Source organism: Mercenaria mercenaria, chromosome 14 (assembly GCF_021730395.1).
Source record: "Mercenaria mercenaria strain notata chromosome 14, MADL_Memer_1, whole genome shotgun sequence".
NCBI classification, from domain to species: domain Eukaryota; kingdom Metazoa; phylum Mollusca; class Bivalvia; order Venerida; family Veneridae; genus Mercenaria; species Mercenaria mercenaria.
Window position 1 is genome coordinate 62370446 of NC_069374.1, and position 24819 is coordinate 62395264.

A 24819-nucleotide genomic window follows, 5' to 3' on the forward strand; every position below is an offset into this window, starting at 1 on the left:
AGATACCTATTTCCGTCAAGAAGAATTATGATTACAGAACTAAAGTAGTGTTATTTTATGATTCTTATAAACTATCCTATTGGAATATTATCCGCTTTATTTTACAATAAATAGTGTAGTGTTATGTTATGACTCAAAGTCTAATAAATCATCCTGTTTGAATATCTTGCGCTGTACTTATATCTCGCGCTATACTTTACAATAAATCATCCTGTTTGAACATCTCGCGCTAAACTTTACAAAAAAAAAATCATTCTGTTTGAATATCTCGCGCTATACTTTACAATAAATCTTCCTGGTCATTAAATTGAAATCAATTGTAGACATGAAAAAAAAATCTCAAGAGTTGAATATCGATGTCAATGTTTCTCCAAAAATAACAGTACAAGTACAACGTATAATGTTACAGAAAGTTAAAAAAGTAAGATAATACGCTAAATGTCTAAAACAAATCCTGTTAAGCAGATATCTGCCTTATCTTCTTATGTTATTTTTTCTTTCTCGTAGCAATTCGTTTTACTTTCATTATACAGATATAACTAAAGTCGCAGCAAATTCAGATACCCCCATACTATTCACCCACCCACCATCCCATAAAATGTAAGAAATTAGTGGAGATATACAAGTCTTCTTCAAAGTTGGAGCACTGTATAGAAAATAGGAAATTGAGTGCTGAAAATTGTTTACTGTTGCAATCAAAACTGTTCACACTAAGTCATATAATTACTTGCAGCTATCTGGCAACAGTCATATAGTTCATTAACCCTTATCGTGCTGGACACGATTGATTCTGCCTTTGCGACCAGTGCAGATCATAAACAGCCGCAGTCTGGTCATGACCTGTACTGTTCGGCATTCAGTCAGTATCTTTTTTTGGTATGTACCTCTTTCAGCAGTTAATGTTACTGTCCAAATTGAAAGTTGGAAAATTCATTATAGAAATTTAGCAGGATAAGGGTTAAAAACTGAATACTAGGCTCATAAATTGTTCTGACCAATCAAGTTACTTATACGAAATGAGGTTGAGATTATACAGATGAACATAATGTACATACAGTATCTAAGTCACGAAATTGTAAAGTATGAAACAACTACAAATATCATCGAAGTATCAGAAATTAGTGAAAATAACTGCAAAAACTAGTCTTGCTAGTCAGGTACGAAAACAACATGTCTGAAGTGTCCAAATGAAAATATTGCACAGGTATAGTTAGAATTTCGTTTACAGGTAAATGCAATTGTCATGTTTTATTGTTGTGGGGACAACGCCAGTATTCGTGTTTTAACATCTACAGACTCTCGAGAGATACTGTAACACGAAGCAAAGATGAATTAACGCTACGTGTAAAAAGCTAAAATGAATATGTCTTTAGTCAACATCATTAAATTCATGAAAATGGAATGTCAGCGTTATTTCTGATAACGTTGACGTCTTTTCCTTTCGAATATCCGTTTTAGTGTCGTGTTACTTCAACGCTTGTCGTTGAATGAGCGTAATAATTTATTTATGCAAGAAGGTGTGTTAAAAGCGCTTTGGAGAATCGCACTGTAAACAAACATTTACTCTCCTGTTAAAACAACTTTACAGCAGTTAGGTGATCAATTATTTTATATATGATTGTTAACTGTAGTATATGTTCACACAAAAAGAAAGAAACTTCGTAAAATCAGTCTTACAAATGTGTCTAGTACATCATCGCCTGCGTCACCTGCCATGTCTAATTATTTGCAATTTGAAAATATACTCAACTTGCAAATCTAATTGTTAGATATATATCGTGTTATTTTTATCAAAATTTAATACCAATAAGACATTAACGCAATGTGTCGATAACAGCATTTTTGACGCGTCACGTTGCGTGTACATAAGTTCCCTCTATATCGTTACAGCCAGCTGCCTGACAATGAATATCTGATGGGTCGTTGAAACTGTTTGCTTTGGTATTATTCCCTTTCCACTCAAAGCTGTTTACTAGAATAATTAATTTAGTTAATAATATATGACCCTCGACGAATTGATATTCTACATGTAAGTTATCTGTAATCAATAATACGACGAGTTTAATATCAAATACTAGTACATGCAGTCTTCTTTCGGCAAATAAAAGAAACGTTCAGAAATATTTACCAAGAAAGATTCATCTGCACTATCCTAGTCTGCTTTACGACCATTTGCTCTGTAACTAACTCACTGACAGTCGGAATGCTCTTTTACTAGTCAAAAATATTAACCCTTTGATTATAAGTAAGCAGTTGTTTACATGGTAGTTAACGATTCATAAAGCGTTCTTATGAAATATACATATATTTGCAAAGATACCGTAAATATTTCGACCGGAAGCACAGATTGCAACCAAGCAATACAAATGCAGACGGGGTTGATTGCATCGTTTTGTGTCAGCAAAATGAAACTTGCAACTTTCATCGAGACGCTTGCACCGGCTTAAATAGACACACTTGATGGATAAAGGACATACATAAAATGATACCAACACTTTGTCAAGATGTTATCAGAGACTCAACTTTTTTGTAGTTATCAATATATATTACTTGTATGAATGTCTGAATTATAGAAGTATAAACAACTGATATCATATAAACAATTCTTCCCTGAGCTTGTAGTAGTGAATATCATCCTTGCTATCAAATATGAGTGAAAAATGATAAAAGCCATTATACAATGTAATACAACAGAGAAACATAATATTCACGATTGATTGAGATATTTCAAAAGAAGTAGTCTGAAAGCATTAATATTGTGTGAAATAATATACTTCAAAAATTAATACTCTTTATATATAATATTGTTTATTTAGATTGATAGCCGTTTCTATAACTAACTGCTACACGACAGATAGCGATATATAACGACTTTACATATTGAAATAAACCTAATTTATAAATACAATGTATTTTCACAGGGACATGTTCATTGTCATTTGCAGTAAACAATATTAGTCAACAGACGTATTTATTTTGCATATTGTACGAACGTATTGAAGGTATTCTGTCTGTATCTGCGGTCACATAATATTATACTAGAAAGGTCATATGACATATGGTCATTAACAAAAAGTGGTGCATAAATGTTTATATCAATACTCAACATTTGACCAAAAGGCAACGTTAAAAACTAGTTGTAGCTTAAGAATTCTATCAACCAAGATATACAGAAGCAATAAAATAACAATTTCAAGAACTGAAATCCTATTACTAACTAGGCGACACTGGGAGGAGCGGTTGTCTAGATGTTAAGGCGTCGGCGGCTTGTTGGTTCAAGCCCCTATGCGGTCATGACCACGCCTTCGTATATAAAACTGGTACTGTTATTTTACAAGAAGCCGACTCGGTAGTGGTTCTGATACGATAAAGCTTTAATTAAGCTAAAAGGAATTAGCATAATCTAAAAACACAAAAGTTCGTCCTCAGCTAAATACTGAAAACAAAAATCGACCAAGTACAGCTATTTGTTTGCGAAATATCAATAAAACAGCATTATTCCCTGTTTTGATTAGAAAATGTTAAACTGATTGTAATAGTGGTTATACTGCAAATAATCTTACACAGACGACAGAGCGATTTTTGTAGAACGTTATGCATACAATTTTTCGTTGTTTTCAGTTTTTATCATCTGTTACCTGAATATGTTGTAGATATCAGTGTAATGATCTGTTTGAGCATTCTGCTGAAGTGCATCTATTGATTTCCAGTACCATACTTTCATATTAAAAACAAAGTCTTTATTACGAAGTAGGTAATAGCAATGTTTAGTATAAATGTATGTATACATAAAAGCTTTATGTAAGAATAAGGAAATAACTGTTATACATATCGTTGTTAACCCACAACTGTTGAGGTATCGATCAGCATTTTTAGGTGTTGAAACCGCGAAAGGGGTTGAAACCTATTATAAACGTATTCCGGATACTGCAAGAATTTTCACTGAAGCAGATTAATCCGCCGTTCTATTTCCGCACTACTTTTATTGATTATTTACGAGTATACCGACCGCTTATCTCTCTACATAATTTCTATGTAAATGTTCCTGGTCATTTCAATGCACATGATAAAAGAAAATATACAAAATTATGCATCGTTAAAAAGCTCAGATCGCAAGCTTTCTAACTGTGTTTAACTTGAAAACATCGAAAGAGAAACTATGACAAACTGGCAGTTTAAAAACATTTTCATATTCTATTTCTTTAGCGTAACGTTTATATCTTTCAAACTGTTAACAACTAAATGTTAATTTGAATCAAAGGCCTGAAGGGCCCGAGAGTCGGCTAATGATTGATGTACTGGTAGTATAGTCTACCGGTTTCAGTTTGGTTTTAGTTTTTTTACTCAACAGAACAGAGATTTTGTTACAATAGATGAAATGGACATTCAATCGATGCCTAGTAAAACTTTGATTGACATTATACAAGTATTTAAACCCAATATATTTCTCTAAAATTGAAGAGTGGTTCGCAAAAATAAAAATGTTGAAAGTACAAACTACAATTTGACAGGTGACACTAAGATACTGCCCATGACTATAAATATTTTTCCAGTAAACATTTGCCTCCGGCATTACCAAAACAGGCAATTATCGGCTGGTATATATTCGCACATGATAAAATTTGAATATGAAAATTTATAATTGAAATTTTATAGCGCGGATTGCCACATACAATATGTAACGGATGGACGAAAGAACTGTTCAGATATTTTACAGATAAGGGGCCTGGCAATAACCGTGTCACACGCTAGGTATTGTTCAATCATATTATAAGGGATGTGAATTTAAAGTATACTTACTTTTGCGTTTAAAGATATGCAAATGTTGCTGAGTGTCAATATATAGTGTCATGAATGTTTACACTGACAGGAAAATTGCGCATTCGAAACTAAGAGAAGTTATTCGGACTAGCTACCGATTTCGGAAAAGATAACCAATATTAATAAATGCAGTTCTTTTTTAGTTAAAACCATCATTTATTTTATTTCAGACCTGTTAACCCCTTCAAAACCATGTCAGTAGTCCCCAAGTCTATGTACTTTCAATTATCCGTTTTGATTCATGTAGACAGACAGGCCCAGACTGGGCTGAAAAAATGTTTGAGCCATTTTTACGTGGTCGGTAGCAGGGTGGGTTTGGGGAGGGGTGTTCCTTCCCGCTTTGAACTGCAGTCAGATTTTGAAATGGGCATTGTGGCAGGTGGTAAAAGCGCAAACGTATCAAACTGTAAAGTGGCAATATGGGGGGAGGGTGTGGGAGGATACCCCCTGCTGCAATTAGGGTTTGGGGTATCACCACAAGGAAATTTTGAAAATGTAGACCCTTGATAGCCTTTGGTGCTATTTCTAACTGAAAATTTTATGTTTCAATTTCTAAATATTACCACTAGATTCTTTTTAGTATTACAATATTCAAAGTATAAATGACTGTCACTTCATATTTTTACTTTCAGGTCATGCCTCAGCACTAGAATATAAGTCTGATATTGATTCTATGTATGTATTATAAAGATAAATTCTAGAATCATTTCTGTTACAATAATATCTATCATGTCTGTTACTTTAATGTTTAAATTTCATAACACAGCTCGATATTTACCCAAAATATTATATCCGGATATGATTACACTTTCTTTTATACCGCCAAAATCTCCAGTTTCAACAATATGTTTTACAAATTGTGATGAAATGAAGACAGTTTAGCAGCAATCGGCAGTATCTGACATTGAAGTTTACGGTGAAATTATTTAAATCATTTCATAAAAAAAAAATTGTTTCGTTTCGTCAAAGCACTCTAACATAGACGATCTACTTTCGATTTCAAAAACTACAAGAAAATACAATTTAATGTTTCGCCCATTTGTTTATTTCTCGAAAAATAAGAAATAAAATAATTTTTAAAATCAGTAGTAATTAAACAAATCAGTAAGAGCTCTTTCTCGGGATAATTTATCCGCTTACTGACTGCAAAAATCAAGCCATGTGTCATCATGAAAAGCAGAATGGGTGACGGTTTCATTTTTTTGCGAACCTGAATCGTAAGCAAATTATCCAAACCAGTCAAAATTCCAGAAAGGTTACGATCTAGATTCTTTCTAGTATTATAATATCCAAAGTATGACTGTCACTTCATCTTTTTACTTCCAGATCATGCCTCAGGACTAGAATACCAGTCTGACATAGATTATATGTAGGTTTCATAAAAATAAATTCTAGAATCTTTTCTGTTACAATAATATCTATCATGTATGTTACATGAATGTTAAAATTTCATAACACAGCTCGATATTTACCCAAAATATTATATCCGGATACGATTACACTTTTATTCCATTTTCAACAATATATTTTACAAATTGTGATGATACGAAGACATTAAGCAGCAATTGGCAGTATCTGACTTTGAAGTTTACGGTTAAATTACCTCTTATTTAAATCTTTTCATAAAAAAATTGTTTCGTTTCGTGAAAGCAGCCAAACATAGACGATCTACTTTCGATTTCAAAAACTACAAGAAAATACAATTTAATGTTTCGCCGATTTGTTTATTTCTCGAAAAATAAGAATTAAAATCATTTTTAATACCTGTAGTAACTAAACAAACCAGTAAGAGCTTCTTCTTCCGATAATTTATCCGTTTACTGACTGCAAAATTCATGTGTGTGTGTAGTAATCCACGCAAAGTTTATAGAAATCATACGATGCGTGTATACGTTCAATGTGGGAGAATTAAGGCTGATCGGGATCGGCTATGTTACCTTACGCACCCAGACGATTCAGATTTTGTTTTTAAAAAAGCATTGTGTGCATTTCTGTAATTTTATATACGTTTTTATACGCTTAGAAATTATTAGACATGCGTATTTGCATTATTTCTATACGTAATTTACGCTAAAACGCATCTTATCTGGAGCCCTGTGGAACTATTTTTTGTCTTTCGCTGGATGTTACGCAAGCTTTGTAAGCCTGCGCAATTCATAAAATGCACATTTATGCTTAATGAGTTACATTCGAGTATTGCACAATTACAAGTCATAAATATGACAGATTACATCGTATATTGGTCATAGCAAAGGGAATTCACACAACTTAACTTCATTAATGCAGTGAACTGTTTGAAGTTTGAGAAATCTAATGGAACTACATCCCTTCACTGTGTTATTTGGTCCATTTAGACTTAGAGAATCGCTGGATAGCAAGGACTCGTCAAAACGATTTCATCGTTTAGCCGACTCAATAAAAAAAGACATGGATCTAATATTTCTATTATCTATATTCTCTTTGTGAATATTAGTGTTTTTAATGAAACAGGTCTATTGGTATCATTATAGTAAATTTTAATTAAGCCGATATAGGGTTGCCTTACCCAGCTCGTCAGTGTGTTTCAAGACACTTGATGGTTTTAGTCAGAGCAGAACTTCTAGTATATAATGTAACATGGATGCAAATGGTTTAAATGTTATCCTGTTTCATGGAAGTGACTTGAACTGTTACAGCGGAGTGGTTTATTGCACATCAAATGTGGGTTTCAACCCCTCTGTGCTGTCAGCGCTTTGATTACCACTGTGGCTTGAGCAACCTGTCTCACGGGTAAATGTAAGTCGGCAAGATATCAAGATAATTCAAAGCCAATGTTTAAAGTTCAATTACATGCAATATGCTACTACAGCACGGCTCGCGTTTTATAACAATTATCGCTCTCCGGAAAAAAGGCATTATAACAGTTATATTTCAGATTTATATCACATTACGTTTCTTTCTAAAGTACTTCAACATGTGTTCACTTTCTTTTGATTATAGGAAAACTTCTATATCTATGTCTTTGGGGTACTATCACAATTCAGACACAATAAGAAATCTGTTACAAAGCACAATTTCGTAAACAATACAAGCGATAACATGTTTAAGTTAATCAATATTGAAGGTGTCAGCTTTCTTTTGATTCCTATTTTTTTATTTCTATCATTGTACTTGCAATTTTATGATGCTTCTGATCTATGGTGATATTGTATTTTTTGAGAAGTATTTAGTTGACACGAATTCCACTTACTTATGCTAGCATATGTATCCAACGAAGTTATAACAAAATCCGTTACTGCCTCGGTGGCCTACTGGTAGAGCGCCCGCTTCGAGTGCGGGAGGTCGTGGGTTCGATCCCTGGCCGCGTCATACCAAAGACGTAAAAATAGTACTGGTAGCCTACTCGCTCGGCGCTCAGCATTAAGAGGATAATGCTAGTACTGGTCAGCCTGGTGTCAGTATATGTCTGAGTGGGATATTATGTCAGGTATGTATGGCGTGATATTCCAGTGAGGCAGCACTATAAAGCTTGGGCATTGTGCTCACTGCTACATGTAGATACCGTCGTTTATATGACTGAAAAATTGTTGAAAAAGACGTTAAACCCAAACATTCACAAATAGAAAATCTGTCTTTTAATCATTACTTTTTTTTTTGGATACATTTTATCCATCTACAGTACTCTTTACGTTTTTGACAATTTCCGTGTAATTTCGTATTCTCGCCTGTCATTTTGGAAGTCTCAATTAAAATTACTCATACGATAAATGGTTTCCTTAACGAAGTACAGAGAAACGTTATTGAGCGGAAATTAGCGACTTTGAAAGACGTTTTGTGCTCTTTACACTTTCATTACAAGAAATCAGAAGTCGTTTTTTAAATGATCAGTTTAAAATCATAACTTTTTTTTTTAACTTAGACTAGCACTCCTATGTAAAGACATACATTACGTCATAAAAATTCATCCCTACCAGATCGTTTTAAATTATGTATGCACTCGAGTCCAATTTAAGCAATATAATATCTTTATCATAACAACGTGTAACTGATTATTTTGTTTTCATTTTTTCCCAAAATTACCGAAAAAAGTAAGCATTTATTTTTGGGGGAAAACCGACAATTCTTATCAATTCTTTTTTTTTTCAATTGATATCTCATCAACTGCATTTTTTCAAAGGCACAGAGCTATTTATATTTTGAGAAAAAATGTACGTCGTATTAAATAAATCAGCAAGATGTAGTTATTTTGTTGTTGTTTCTTTTTTTCAATTTAAAACCACAAACAAAATGTATTGCAAAATCAACAGTTTCCATGATCACTTTATACTTTTATTTTTTCACTGTCATAAAATGAATCTGTTGTCTCTGGAAACAAATAAAAAAGACATTGAAAACAAATCTCCCAGTTTAACTGTTTATTAATAATCAACAATTTCACTAGTCTTGAAATCCCCGAAAGATACTTAATTTACAACGAATACATCAGTTATTTTGAAAACCACTAAAATATTGATTCAGATTAAATGGACAAAAAATAACAAATGTTTTGGCGCTTCTGTGGAGATTCCATGGAGGCACGCGCTGTCTACAATGACAAAATACTTCCTACTTAATTCTTCATACTAGCAAAACAACATAGAGAGGCAATTACACAGTCATGATTCATTCCAAACTCGTTCTCAGCTCAGTTTCATTTTTAAGCTTTTTTACACCATACAGTTTATTTTCATCATATTTTAACAACGAATAAACAAGGGTCTCAGAAAAAAGAACAGGTGTACAGAAACTATTTACATAAACAGTATTAGATGTTCCCTGATTATTCTCCGTTTCAATATAAAACAATTAAGTGTAACAAATACATTCTTTGATAAAGTTAAGCATTACCATTTTACATACTTGCCACATGTCTCTGGCATTCTATGGTAATGGTACTTGAAGTTAGCGTTTTGCCATTTTGCAGATACTTTTAGTATGATACTTCTATTTGCAGATCCATCATTTTTGGTCCAAATGAACTGCAGCAATAGCTGTACTGAAATCTACTTTTTGTTTTTCAATTGCTTCTAGTTTTCCCTACTCACATGTGTTACCAAGCATGAATATTTACTTTAGTTTCTTCAAATGTCATTACACGTCATTTTCAATTTATACATATGTCTGTCTGCAGATTAGCTTTCAGTTAAATTTGTTGAGTCTTATAGGATAAGGAATGTTTCAAAACGTGCGTTTGGAATATGTTGGTCCTAAGATGTTGTAAAAATACAAGTTGCAAAGCAGTAATAATGCATTTGGTAAAAGTTTGATTCTTTGTTGCCCGTAGTTGTCAGTATATTGTTGAAGGTAAGTTTTTGTCACCCCTGCGTAAAATAAACAAACAAATACTATTCGTTGTCAGTACCTGACGCAAAATGAAAGTACAAGGAAATTAATTTGTTCACCCTCGAGTCATTGCTTTGATAATAACCATTTCCAAATCTACATATATATCCACCAGGAATAACAGAAAATTTGAAATACTAAATAAAAAGAACATTGTCACTTGCGGTTACAGCATCATGCATCTTAAAATATGCAGTTGAAGACTATAATCATTAATTTTATAATTCAAATAGTCAAATATTGAATAATATAATTATTTTAACGCCCATGATATTATACTTGATCAGCATCGCTTTTATTTTTAAAGTCCAAAACGGTCGATCCATTATTGTATCAGAACATTGCAATATTGCGAACCCCTTTTCGTATGATGCAATATAGGTGGCTCCGTGAAAAAAATGTAAAAAGAGTATCAACCCATCATCATGTTATGGCTTTGAACACAAATCCTAAATTGAAGCTACACTGGTTAAATCAACAATTGATACAAATTAGAATAATTGGACGGGGCACTCAAATCACGATTCTGACAGAATTTATGAGTGGCCACAGGAGCACTACTACCACCAAATTATCCCGCCTGCCAGTATAGATAACGAAGAATGTTGATTGTAATATGAAATGAAACAGTTTTATGAACTGAACATTTTCATCATATCAATCATACAATATACCATTTACTTTAATAGTATAATTTAAGATTACCATTACAAAAAAAAGGATGTCGGCCTTATTTTATGAAAAAAGAAAACATTTGTAAAGTAGTTTTTTCCTTTAGCAGGGTACACTTAGATTCGAAAATTTTGGGCACGGACAGTCTTACATGTCGCGAGTCGCATTATAAAACTTCCCTTAAAAGCTGAATCAGGGTGGCCATTTTATAAATTGCGTGCATGGTTTGTGCTTTTAATTAATGACAAGATCAGGATTCTCATACAAGAATAAGGAAAGTTATCAAAACGAAAGTGTTACACCATCCATGAAAAATAGCATGCCAAAATCATCAATTTTGCAATTTTTGAACAGCCTGCAATGATCCCGCTGCAGGAACAATGCCCAATTTTATTGCATTTCTCAATTTAATAGTCCTTACTGAACTTCGGGATATAAACGGAATGGGGGCCCTCCAGCTAGTTTTTTCACAAAATAGCGAAAATGTTCCTGAGTATCAATCAACAAGCACAGAACCCTTCCGTGATTTGAATTTTCCGCGAAAAGGTGCCTCATTGATTCATACAAAGCTACCAGCAGTTAGTTTTACCACTGACATCAGAATTTTATATGTGTCGGCTGTATAAATTTTCTATAGAATTAACAATCATTATCTCTCACCTTAATTTACAGACATCCAAAATCACGAAGTTCTAATTATAACAAATATTGACGGGGGCCAGAATTCGAAGTGTACCCTGCTACCTAAAAACAAAATGGTTAGTTTGGAGTAGTTTACATCAGCTAAGACGTTTTATGATTACAGGTTAGATATAGAGCAAATAATTTATGTCTCTAGTACATATCCTGCAGGAATATCTTACACTAGACTATGCAATAAATCATTTTCGCTCATTAAAATGTCATCCGTTTCAGACAATAACACCGACTTTAGAGTTCTGTGTTATTTTAATTTTGCAAGAAGGGATAGGTAAAATCAGACAGCGACAACATAACACGCTATAACAAACCCCCTTTCTTAATATGTATTCTTAGTACATTGTATATGTTATTTGCTATTCTATTTGTCGTGGTATTGTAAAGCATCTTTGTTCTTTTTTACAAATAGGTTTGTCGCGAAATAAAAAAAAAGTATTGGTCTTTTGTTTACAGTATGTAAGCAAATAAGAGAATAATATATATAATATATAAATCTTTGATGTGCATGTTATTATCACATTGTCTTATACTCCCCAAATTAAATACCGTACATTGTATCTATAATGCTATATGAAATGTGTACTTTTGTTTATAGTGCTAAGCTATAAAAGTGATGATTAAATCGACTAATTAAATGTGTAATAAAAACAAAAGTACTGGTATGTTACGAAATTATGTAAAATCGAAAATGAAGACAATTGTTTGCAGCTTATTTTAGCTCCGGTCTACACATGTGCTTATATCAACAAATGTAGAATATATCTGCGCATGTTCTGATGTTCACATCTTACCGTTCAATTTATTTCTGCCGAAAGTTTGTTACTTCCTTTATAGAATGAATCATTTTTGAACTCGTTTTCATCTAATGGAATGAGTCATCTTACTGAATGAGAATGATATTTTTCATGTTATTAGATGAATATAAAAGTGAAATACTCACGATGAAAACTTTAATACCCCCATCATATTGTAACTCACATACGAACGGCATTGCTTAGATTTAAAACTAGCGGCAACATCACCATATTTCCGGAATATTAAGTTCAAGGTGGATCCATAATGACACTTGGCAGTTACAGTGTGATAACGTGTTCTTTTTGGGGAATTCGGTTTTCATTTGACGTAATTATAGCTAAACGAACGAAAAAGATCGAAATCGACGGCGGAGAATACGCTACTTGCCAATTGTCATTACAAGCCCACTACCTTTCATAGCCCTGTAAAAATAAAATTGTAACACAGCCCACAAAATCATTTACTAAATCATATAGTCGCACACGTTGTGTTCATGCCAAAGTTCTTGATACTAGTACTTTCAATATAATTATTCTTTTGTTATAAATATTTATGTCCAGGCGTTTATTTAGTTGGAAGAAGCAGTTAGTTTGGTGTCATGAACTTTTCGGTTCCTAAAATACAGTATGCTCATACACAAACCTGATAATATTTAATACCAGCGGCTAGCGGTCCCGGTAATTATCAGAAATTGTTTTACTTATTATTTTCTTTTCGTATTGTACCGTCATCACTGTCAAGGAGTACGGCAATTGTTTCTGGAAGCACTTAAGAAAATACAGAACATGCATTCGAATACAATTATTGCAGTGAAAATAGCTAAAACGAAATTATTGTTTGATGATAAACACAAATTCAACAAAAAACTTACATGTACACTTCTGAACTATTCCATCATGACAGGATTTGTTGACAAGACTATCCGTTTCTAATAACTATTCTCCGTGTTAAACCGCTCCTATCACAGCTGTAATACAGTTATTAAACACTACAGCCGCTTAAATCGAATCATCGGCTCTCACTGATTGTCTATGCTCAGTTTTTCTTTATACGTAGACTAAATATTATAGGAAAAACTGCTACAATTCCTAACTTGTCGATACAAAAGATTCCCGCATGTTCATATCATACCATTGGAATATTTCAAAATATCAAATGACAAACATATTGACCGTCTATCAATCTAAAATAATTTCAAGTATTCAAAACTTGGACAAATTTTATAATACGAGTTAGATTCGGAAAAAGATCAAGTTACGGTGCATAATTCTGGATGCTTTTGATCTGTTCCAGGCGTCCAATGACTCGACATAAAATTGTCTGCTTTTATTCTATTGTTGGTTTTCACAGTCAATTTTATAATTGTATGACGGTGAGACACTTTACGACCGTGACACGGCTTTATAAGACAATTGTTGTAATAATTTATAACATTTATAAAAAGTATCATTCAGAAGCACAGAATTCTACAAAACAAAATGAAAGCAAACTCTGTTTGTCTCAGTCTGTTTATGAGAGAGAATGATAAAGTTAAGAACAAATCATTATGGAAATTTAACTTATCATTATCATTGATCTATCAAATGAGCATAGCACATCATTCTACTCCATCTGTTATGTTTTATCAATTCCAAAGACACTCAAAAACTTGCAAAACTAAATGTGTCAATTTGATTGTCAGCCTGGTATGATATTGTTATAATCAAACTTTGGGAACAAATGGAAAATAGATTTGCCGGTAAAAGATATAATTGCTTTCCCGGTGATTGGCAGCATACTAATTTTGAAAAGCGTGTATCATTGGAAATGGTCTATACTTACATTCAGATGCAAAACAACAAATATCTGACTGGTCGTTAGATTTGTTTGCTTTAGTATTATTCCCTTACCAATCAAAGCAGTTTATTAGATAAATTGATATAATAAATAAAATAACACTTTATGAATTGAGGTTTCTACATGTGTGTTTTCTATAATTTATAATATGACATGTTTAGTAGAACTTGGATGGAGTCTGATTCCGGGGATGAAAAGAAAAAATATTACACGATTAACGCAATTCACGTCACCAGAATATTAAATTACATATTAAAAAATTGTAAAGGCTATTGTCATTTGCAGTATCTTAATTTGTTTTCCCCGTACATGGATTCAGTGTTGTTGTACCATCTGTGTCTTTGGGATCGTGGAGTCCATATAAAATTTATGTAACAGAACGCCGCTTAAGGCTGTTGTGTATGGGACATGAGAGGTGTTGTACCTTTTATTTCCTCTCATGAACAGAGTTTGACATTCTTTTGCTTGGTTGCATTCAGTGCCCTCCAGGGATCTTCTTCTAGAACTTTACATTTCGTGTTTGATAGTTTCACCTGGCAGGGCTGCCTTTTAAATCATTGTTGATATAATAGCAAATGGAAGAACAACTTCAAACTGTTATTAAATTTATTCATTGCCTAATTTTGGAACACAATAAGAGAGTTTGCACGCTAGGAACCAGTTTAGCTCCTAGTTGGCTAGGTGGTGCTATTGTCAGAGACGATTCCAAGGTGGTGCCCATCTTTGTTCCTGATATCTGCCACATACGACATTTTAAGATTGCATATTACTTGCATGCGGATACCACAATTATATAGTAAATAGGTCCTACCTTTCACTATTTACGATTGTAAAAAGGCATATATACAATTTCTTAAATACCCCCGATAAATATATGACATTATTTAAAATCGTTCGCTATGATGTTGCAACAGAAATACATTTTTTGGGGTGACAAATCTGTGAAACAATATTTTCATTTTTTTTTTCAGTTTTCACAAAAATACTGTTTTTCACATACGACCTTCTATTTCTGGGGCTGCGCTATGTTTTTATTTGTTTCGTTCCTATTGTCTAATTGTGTGGTTTCACTTTAACACTATAACGCACATATCCATACATACGCAGCCACAAGGTAGATTTGAACGCGTTCTTGAACGCGGCTAACCTTGTTGGATATGTATGATGGGCGAAAAGATACATGCAAATTAAAAAAAAATAACACCTTTGTTTATTTCAAAGCGTTTTAATATGATAGTTACTGACAAACATTTCATATGCAAATAAAAAACAAAACGTAATGGTAGATTCCCGGAAACACAGAGCACGCTAAACATAGCCATAGAGCCATGCATCGCACAATAGGCACGCAGCAAAAAAGAACTGTAACGGAAAAATATAGCAGACGGGTTGCTACAAAAATCCAACAACAATTACATTTTGATAATATGTAAAACACACTTAGTCTTATGAGTTAGGGGTAGATAAAAGCGTGGAGGTTTTCAGAAACGTAGCTCTATATGCAAACTTGATTTATATATTAGTAAAATTAAATGCTTCACATGAGTAATTTATACACTTGAAATAAATATCTAAATTATGATAAAATATTTTAGTGAAATATGGCCATTGGACTTCTTTAATACTTCTCTTTGTAGGAAAACAAAATTGCATAGGCGACCAATTGCTTGAAACGTTAAGGCAACTTTATATCTTCTGTCGAACATCAGTTATGTGGTCCCGGATTATATAATATATTTACATTTTGATGAGGGGCGGCAGTCTCTCTGTAGTCAGCACTAATTCATTGTAATAACCAAATCTCATGCGTTCCTGAGCGTCATCGCGCAGCAGAATGTTTGCTAGATTAAAGTCTCCATACAGTCTCTACAGACCAACATACTAAGACTTATTCTTATCGTGTTTGACAATAAAATTGTTTACCCGCCGACATTTAACCTACGTGAATGAGCTCATTTTCTGTTACATTGATGTATAGGACGATTTAGGTTAAATTAACTGCCGTACGTACAAGACGCGACATTGCTTCTAAATAGCCTTTACTAATTTTGACGACGATTAAGGACGTTTTATTGGTAAGCAAGAAAATAGTTTCTGATAATTCATACTATGTGTTAATTTTCCATATCTAATATGAAAACAATCAGCTTGGTACGGACACACGTAATATAAAATAATTATTTATAACCCACAGTGATTATGATTACCCATGATTTAATAGAAAAATAATTTGTTGGTATCATAACATACCATTTTAATTCGTAAATAGGCCATTTAACATCGGGAAACATAACTTTCAAGCATTCCGCTTGCGTTTCCTAACCATTCAAGGTAGTTGTTCACCAAGTCAGCAGACAATATAAAAACGTTGTGTACCGCCATAGGGCACAAACACCTTTGACGTCAGAAGTGAGCTTTTACTTTTTCAAATCCCAAATGCATGGCCATAATGTGTCGTTAATTGAACGTTTGCCATTACTATAAAAGACGAAAAAAAATGTAGATAGGTCAGCTTGAATCTTTAACTGATTTTATATAAGACGTGTTCAGAAATATTTCCCAAAAAAGTTTCATTTGCACTACCTTAGTCATTTGCTATATAATTAACTCACTGAATGTCTGAATGCACTTTTACTAGTCAAAATTATTAACTCTTTGATTATTAGCAAGCAGCTGTTTACATGGTAGTTAACGATTCAAAACGAGTTCTTACGAAACATACATACATTTGCACAGATACCGATTGGAAGCACAAATTTCAACCAAGCAATTTAAAAACCGACGAGGTTGACTGCATCTTTTCGCGACAGCAAAATTAAACTTGCAACTAGCCTCGAAACGCTTGTATGGCTTAAATAAACACAATGGATGGATAAAGGACATAAAATGATATCAACCCTTTGTTAGTATGTTTACACAGGTTCAATTCATTTGTATAGTAGTCGCAACTTGACCGCGATGGTTGACCTTGGGCTGATTATTCATATCGATGATTTCATTACAGAAATCAAGGGTGCTTAGGTTAGCCGTGTATATTTATATGGAATTAGTTTGTATACAGCGCAGTATCAAAGTATATATACTTACATTTGAGTTAAAATCTCCCAATACACTAATTTATATTTACACAAATTCATATTTCCTTTTTCTCGTGCAGCTCGTGTTTTACGTACACTCCTTTTCAATAATAGGTTGTGCCTCATTATATATTATAATGCAAAGGTCAACCATCGGGGTCAAGTTGCGTCCACTATAGCTTTATCGTACATTTTTAAATAATGTAAGACTTTTATGAAAAAGAATCATTAAAATAATCAGTATATTTTACTTGTGTGAATGTCTGAATTATAACGAAATACGTTTACTTAAAATGTAATAAACAACTGCTATCACAAATATAATTCTTACTGAGCTTGTAGTACAGAATAAGATCTAAAAGTATACAATGTAATACAATGACATAAATAAATGACAATAAAATGAAAACATAATATTCATTGATTAAGGTATTTCAAAGCATTAATATTGAGCGAAATAATATATTTCAAATGCCCTTTATATATAATATTGTTTATTTATATTTCTAAAATGATATTGTTTATTTATTTTTCTATAACTAACAGATTAGCGACATATTGTGATATATTATTAAAATAAACCTTATCCGAAATTATCAAAAGTTAACTTCATTAAACAATTGACAATTAATATTCAGTAACATATAACCATAAATGCAATGTATTTTCACTGGGTCAAGTTCACTGTCTGTTACAATAAACAGAAATATTTATCAAACTTACCTGTTCTGCATATAGTACGAATTGGCCTTTATCTGCGGTCATTTAATTATACATAAAAACAAAATTTGGTGCATAAATATTTATATTAATACTCAAGTGTTGTTAATACTCAAGAGTTGTTTACTAAAAGAGAATTCGATCCCTCAACTGCAACGTTTAAAACTAGTACTAGCTTAAGAATTCTGTTAACCGGGAATACAAAAGTTATAAAATGATAAGTTTAAGGACTGAAATCCTGCATAACTAGTCAACACTCCGGGGAGCCAGATGTTAAAGTGTCGGCTGCTCAAAGTAAGGGTCGTTGGTTCGAGACCCTATTGGCTTTTCAACAAAGCAGGCTCGAGAGGGTTCGGATAAGATAAAGATATCAAGCTAAAAGTATCATAAACGAAAAAACACAAAAGTTCGTCTACTGTAACAGCAAAATACTGAAAACTATGTCGACCCAGTACACCTATTTGTTTTGCGAAATATCGATAAAACTGCAGTTTTTCCTGTTTTGTTTTGAAAATGTTAAGCTGGACGTAATGGTGCTAGTGTAGTGGTTATACTTCAAAAATCTTAATTATTGAATCTTATTCAGGCGACAGAACGCTGTAGAACGATGTTTATAATATTTTGCGTTGTTTTCAGTCTTTTCATCTGTTACCTAAATCTGTTGTAGATATCAATGCAATGATCTCTTTATGCATTAAGCTAAAGTACATCAATTGATTAAAGCTGGTTATACCACCTAAGAGAAACGTAATAGCATACTTTCATCTTAGAAACAAAGCCTTCATTACGAATTAAGTGGTAGTAACACATAATAAATATATTAATATATAAAATGCCCAGTGTAAATGTTTGTATACATAAACAACTTTTGTTTAAGCATCGATCAGCATTTTACCACTGTTGCTAAACAACTTGTCGCACAGGTAAAATGTAAGTTGGGAAGATATTAAGATAATTCAAGCGCAGTTACATTCAATGTGTTACAAGAACACTTTCCGCGTTTTATAACAATTTTCGCTCCAGGAAAAAAAAACGTTATTATAACAGTTATATTTCAGATTTATATCAAATACGTTTCTATCTAAAGCGCTTTAACACATGTTCACTTTCTTCCGTAGCCATAGTTGATATCATAAGAAAACAATGTTTTTTTGTGATATTTTCTCCATTCAGACACAATAAGAAATCTGTTACAAAGCACAATTATCTAAACAATGCAAGCGATAAAAGTTCTGCTTTGAAGTTAATCAATGTTGGAGATGTCAGCTTTCTTTTAATTCCTATCATTGCATTGTACTTGCCTTTTTATTATATATTAAACTTCTGATTCATGGTGCTATCTTTTTTTCTTGTGATGTATTTAGTTGACAACTAAGTACGAATTACAGCATATTTATCTAATGAAGTTATAAGAAAATCTGTCCTTTATTCATTAATTTTTGTACATATATTTTATCCATCTACAGCACTTTTACATTAATAGGGTAATTTTCGTGTAATTTCGTATTTCGGAATTTTTCATAAACGTTGTTAATACGATTAATGGTTTCGTATTCCCATCTGTTATTTCGGAATTCTTCATTTACGCTGCTCATACGATTAATGGTTTCGTATTCAATCTGTTATTTCGGAAGTCCTAATTTACGTTGCTCGTACAATTAATGCTTTCGTATTCCCATCTGATATTTCGGAATTCTTAACTTAACGTTGCTCGTACAATTAACATGATTAATGGTTTCGTATTCCCGTCTGATATTTCGGAATTCTTAATTTACATTGCTCGTATGATTAATGGTTTTGTATTCCCATCTGTTATTTCGGAATTCTTAATTTACGTTGCTCTTACGATTAATGGTTTCGTATTCCCATCTGATATTTCGGAATTTTTCATTTACGTGCTCATACGATTGATGGTTTCGTATTCCCATCTCTTATTTTTGAATTCTTAATTTACGTTGCTCGTACGATTAATGGTTTCGTATTCCCATCTGATATTTCGGAATTTTTCATTTACGTGCTCATACGATTAATGGTTTCGTATTCCCATCTGTTATTTCGAAATGCTTAATTTACGCTGCTCATACGATTAATGGTTTCGTATTCCCATCTGATATTTCGGAATTCTTAATTTACGTTGCTCATACGATTAATGGTTTCGTATTCCCATCTGTTATTTCGGAATTCTTCATTTACGTTGCTCGTACGATTAATGGTTTCGTATTCCCATCTGTTATTTCGAAATTCTTCATTTACGTTGATCATACGATAAATGGTTTCGTATTCCCACCTGTTATTTCGGAATTATTCATTTACGTTCGTTGCTCTTAAGATTAATGGTTTCCCTGACAACTGGGAAATGTCAAAATTTATTTCGGAGAAAACGTTATGAAACTGAAATTTCCAGCTGTTATTGCGGGTCGGCTACACTTATGAAGCACTAGAAGATGTTTTGTGCTTTGAACACTAAGTAAACATTTCCATTACCAGATACCTGTATCTAAAGGTCGTCTTAAATTATCAGTTTTAAATCGTATCATTTCTTTAATTAGACTAGCATTCCTATGTAAAGACATAACAATTTACCCCTACCAGGTCGTTTTAAATTATGTACGCACTGAAGTCCAAGTTAAGCAATATAATATCTTTATTATAACAACATGTAATTGATTATTTTATTTTCATTTCATTTTTTGTTTGTTTTAAAAAAATACCGAAAAACGTAAGCATGTATTTTGGGGGAAACCGACAATTCTTATCAATACTTCTTTCTTTCAGTTGATATCACATCAATTGTATTTTTCAAAGGCACAGAGCTATTTATATTTTGATCAAAAAATATACATATTAAATAAATCAGCAAGATTTAGTTGCTTCGGTATTTTTGTCAATTTTAAAATGCAAACAAAATATATTGCAAACTTACCAGTTTCCAAGATTGAATCAACCGGATCTAACCAACACTTTGTACTTTTATTTTAACACTGTCATAAAAATATCTGCTCTCTGTGGGAACAAATAAAAAAGACATTAAACACAAATCTCCCAGTTTAACTGTTTATTAATAATTAACAATTTCACTAGTCTTGAAATCCACGTAAGATATTCAACACTTAATTAACAATAAATACATCAGTTATTTTGAAAACCACTAAAATATTAATTCAGAATAAATGGATAAAAAGTCCTGTTAACATGCTTTGGCGCTTCTGTGGAGATTCCATAGAGACACGCGTCTGTCTACAATCACTCCAATTTCGTACTCAATTCTTCATACTAGCAAAACAATTTAGAGAGGCAATTACATAGTAATGATTTATTCCAAACTCGTTGTCAATTCAATTTCGTTTTTAAGCCGGTGTCCAAATGACGTTTTACGCAAAATAGTTTACTGTCATTATATTTTAACAACGAATAAGAGGGGTTTCTAGAAAGGAACGGATGTACATAAACTACATAAACTGCATTTTATGTTCTCTGAATAATCTCCAAATCAAAGTAAAGCAATTAAGGGTGACAAATACAATCTTTGATAAAGTTAAGCATTTCCATTTAACATACTTAACACATGTCATTCTACGATAATGGTACTTAAAGTTAGCGTTTCGACATTTTGCAGATACTGATATATGTCTGATACTTCGATTTGCAGAACCATCACTTTTGGTCTAAATGAACTACAGCAATAGTTTTATTGAATTCAAATTCTTCTAATTAATATTTTTCTAGTTTTCGTAATCCAAATGTGTTACCAAGCATGAGCATTTGTTACTCATTCTAAGTGATGCATATGTTCATCTGTCACAGATTAGCTTTCAAGTAAAGATGTTGAGTGTTAAAGGACAAGAAATGTTGCACAAGTGCGTTTGAAAAACGTTGACTTAGGACTGTTAAAAAGGTAGGCTGTAGGACTGTGTAAGACCAGAATAAAAGCAAAATTTGCCAGTTGGTATAAAAGGTAAATTTCGTTGTTGCCCTTAGTTGTCACTATATTTTGAAAGTAAGCGCTTTCTTCATCCCTGCGCTAAAAAAAACTAACATATGGGGTTCGTTGTCATACCTCTGTAAGTACCTGATGCAGAGTAAGATTACAGGCCAATTCATTTGTTCCATCAGGAACAATTCAAACAGTCAAATACTGTAACGTCCTTAATAATATATCTTAACAGCCTAGCTTTCTATGTTTGAAAACCATTATTGAATCAGTACACTGCAATATGGCGAACTACTTTTATGTAGCATTCCATGCATTGTAAAAATCGTGTTAAAGTGTATCAATCTATCTTCAGGTTATGGAATTAATGGAAGCTTCACTTCTTAAGTCAACGACTGATACAAAATACAATAATTGGACCGCTAGTAAAGTCATGATTCTGGCGGAATTAACGAGTGGCCACCGGAGGACTACTACCAGCAGATTATCTCGCCTGCCAGTATAGATAACGAAGAATGTTGATTGTAATGTGAAATGACACAGTTTAATGATCCAGTCTACTAGACCCGAACATTTTAATCACAGCGGAAATGTCCATGCAATATAACATTTACTTATCATTATATAATTACACAATGTTTATTGGCGTTGTCTTAAGAAAATTGAAAACATTTGTATAGTATTCACTTCCATAGAACTCAATGCAAAATGGTTAGTTTGAAGTAGTTTACATCAGCTAAGTCGAATTATGATAAAGGATGAAATATAGATCAAATTTATTTCTCTAATAAAGTATCCTCCAAGATAATATATCTCTAGAATTTAACCTAAATCATTTTAGTTTATTTAAATATCACCATAACTGTTCTGTATTATTTTAATTTTGCAAGAAAGGACAGGTATAAACAGACAGCAACAACATGACGTGCTATAAAATAACATTTACCTAGTATGCTTGCGTAGTGTATATATGATATTAACTATTCCATATGTCGTTGTATTCGTAAAGTATCTTTGCTCTCTTTGCAAATAAGATATAAGTAAGTTTTCCGTTAATACAGATAAAACTTTGTCTTTTTTTCCAAAATGTAAGAAATAAAGATAACATTTTTGATAAACCGCTTTCATTTGCATGTTATTATAACCTATCAACCTATCTTGTATTTATAAAGTAGCTTCAATATATATCTTAATGAATTGTGCAAAGCTATAAAACTGATGATAAAAGCAATAAATACAAAACATATTTCGAAATTACATAAAATATTGAAAATAATTGCTTCTTTGCATTATCAGTTAGCTTAATTTTGCAGCGGTCAGCACATAAGACCTACAAATGTAGGCTATATCAGCGCATTATGATTGTACTGATTTTCATCTCTTATCGATCAATTTATTTCTGCCGAAAGATTTTTATTTCCTTAAAAGCACAGTTATTCGGAAGGAATAAGTTCTGTTTCCATCGAATGGAATGGAAAATTAATTTTCTTATGTAATTATACGGATATGAAGGGGGTAAATCATCATGATGAAAACTTTAATATCCTATTATATTGTACCTCTCATGCTATCGGCATTGCTTAGATTTAAAACCAGCGAAAACAACACCATATTTTCCGAATATCAAATTTAAGGTAGTGGATCTGTAATGACACTCGGCAGTTACCGTGTATATACGTGTTCTCTGTAGGGAATTTGGTATTAATTTAACGTAATTATAGCTCAACGCACACAAGTCTTTTGAAAAATCGAAATCGACGATGGAGAATTACGTTACTTGCCAGTTGTCATTAATATGTGGTCCAATACCTTAAAGTAACGAAAAAACCAAACTTTAAAGCTCTGTAAAAATCAATACCGTTACTACCTTCACATTTCTTTACCAAAGGTATAGCTAGTCGCACAAGTTGTGTCCATGCTAAAGTTCCCGATACATGTACTTTCAATATAGTTATTTTTTGTTCTATTTATATCCAGGCGTTCATTTCGCTGGATTAAGTCGGATTGGTGCCATGTACTTTTCACTTCCTTAAATACAAAATACTCGTGCACAAACAAGATACAATTTGATATAAACGGCTATCGGTCCCGGTTATTGTCAGAGATGGTCTTATTTATTACGTTTTCATTTTGTACCGCCATTACTGTCAATGGGTACGGTAACTGTTCCGAAAAGTTCTGGTCTTAGAAAATATTTAGACTGCAATCGAATACACTTGTTGCAGTGAAAATAGTTAAAATGAAAATATTCTTTGATGATAAACATAAATACAACAAAAACTTACATGTATTCCGTCATGACATCACTAATAGTACATTTTGTTTTTCTTGTTGACAGGACTATCCGTTTCTAATAACTATTCTCTGTGTTAAACCACTCCTATCACAGCTGTAATACAGCGATTAAACACTACAGCCGCTTTGATCGAATCATCGGCTCTCGCTGAATATCTATGCTCAGTAGACTAAATAGTATAGGAAAAACTGCTACAATTCCCAACTTGTCGATACAAAAGATCTCCGCATGTTCATATCATACCCTTGCAATATTACAAAGTATCAAATGACAAACATATTGACTGTCCAACAGTCTAATATAATTTCAAGAATTCAAATCTTGGACAAGTTTTATGATACGAGTAAGATTCGGAAAAAGCTATTAGTTATGGTGCATAATTCTGGATGCTTTTGATCTGTTCCAGGCTTCCAGTGACTCGACATAAAATTGTCTGCTTTTATTCAATTGTTGTTTTTAATAATTGTATGACAGGGAGATATTTTACGACCGTGACATGTCTTTAAAAGACAATTGTTGTAATAGTTTATAATATTTATAAAATGGATCATTCAGAATCATAGAATTCAACAAAACAAAATGAAAGCAGACTCTGTTTGTCTCAGTCTGTT

At 32.6% G+C, this 24819-nt stretch overlaps 1 protein-coding gene across 2 annotated transcripts in view; it reads right to left on the reverse strand.

The window, feature by feature from the left end:
* Positions 1-24343, reverse strand: part of LOC123527916 (G-protein coupled receptor dmsr-1-like) — an 80212-nt gene extending 55869 nt beyond the window's left edge. Inside the window, exon 1 of one of the 2 annotated variants that reach the window (XM_053523665.1) lies at positions 24198-24343. The gene's annotated coding sequence lies outside the window, so the exon portion shown is untranslated. Of the gene's footprint in view, positions 1-13219; positions 13341-24197 lie in introns of those variants that run through there. The other variant, XM_053523669.1, reaches the window with a different exon arrangement.
* Positions 24344-24819: the final 476 nt, after the last annotated feature.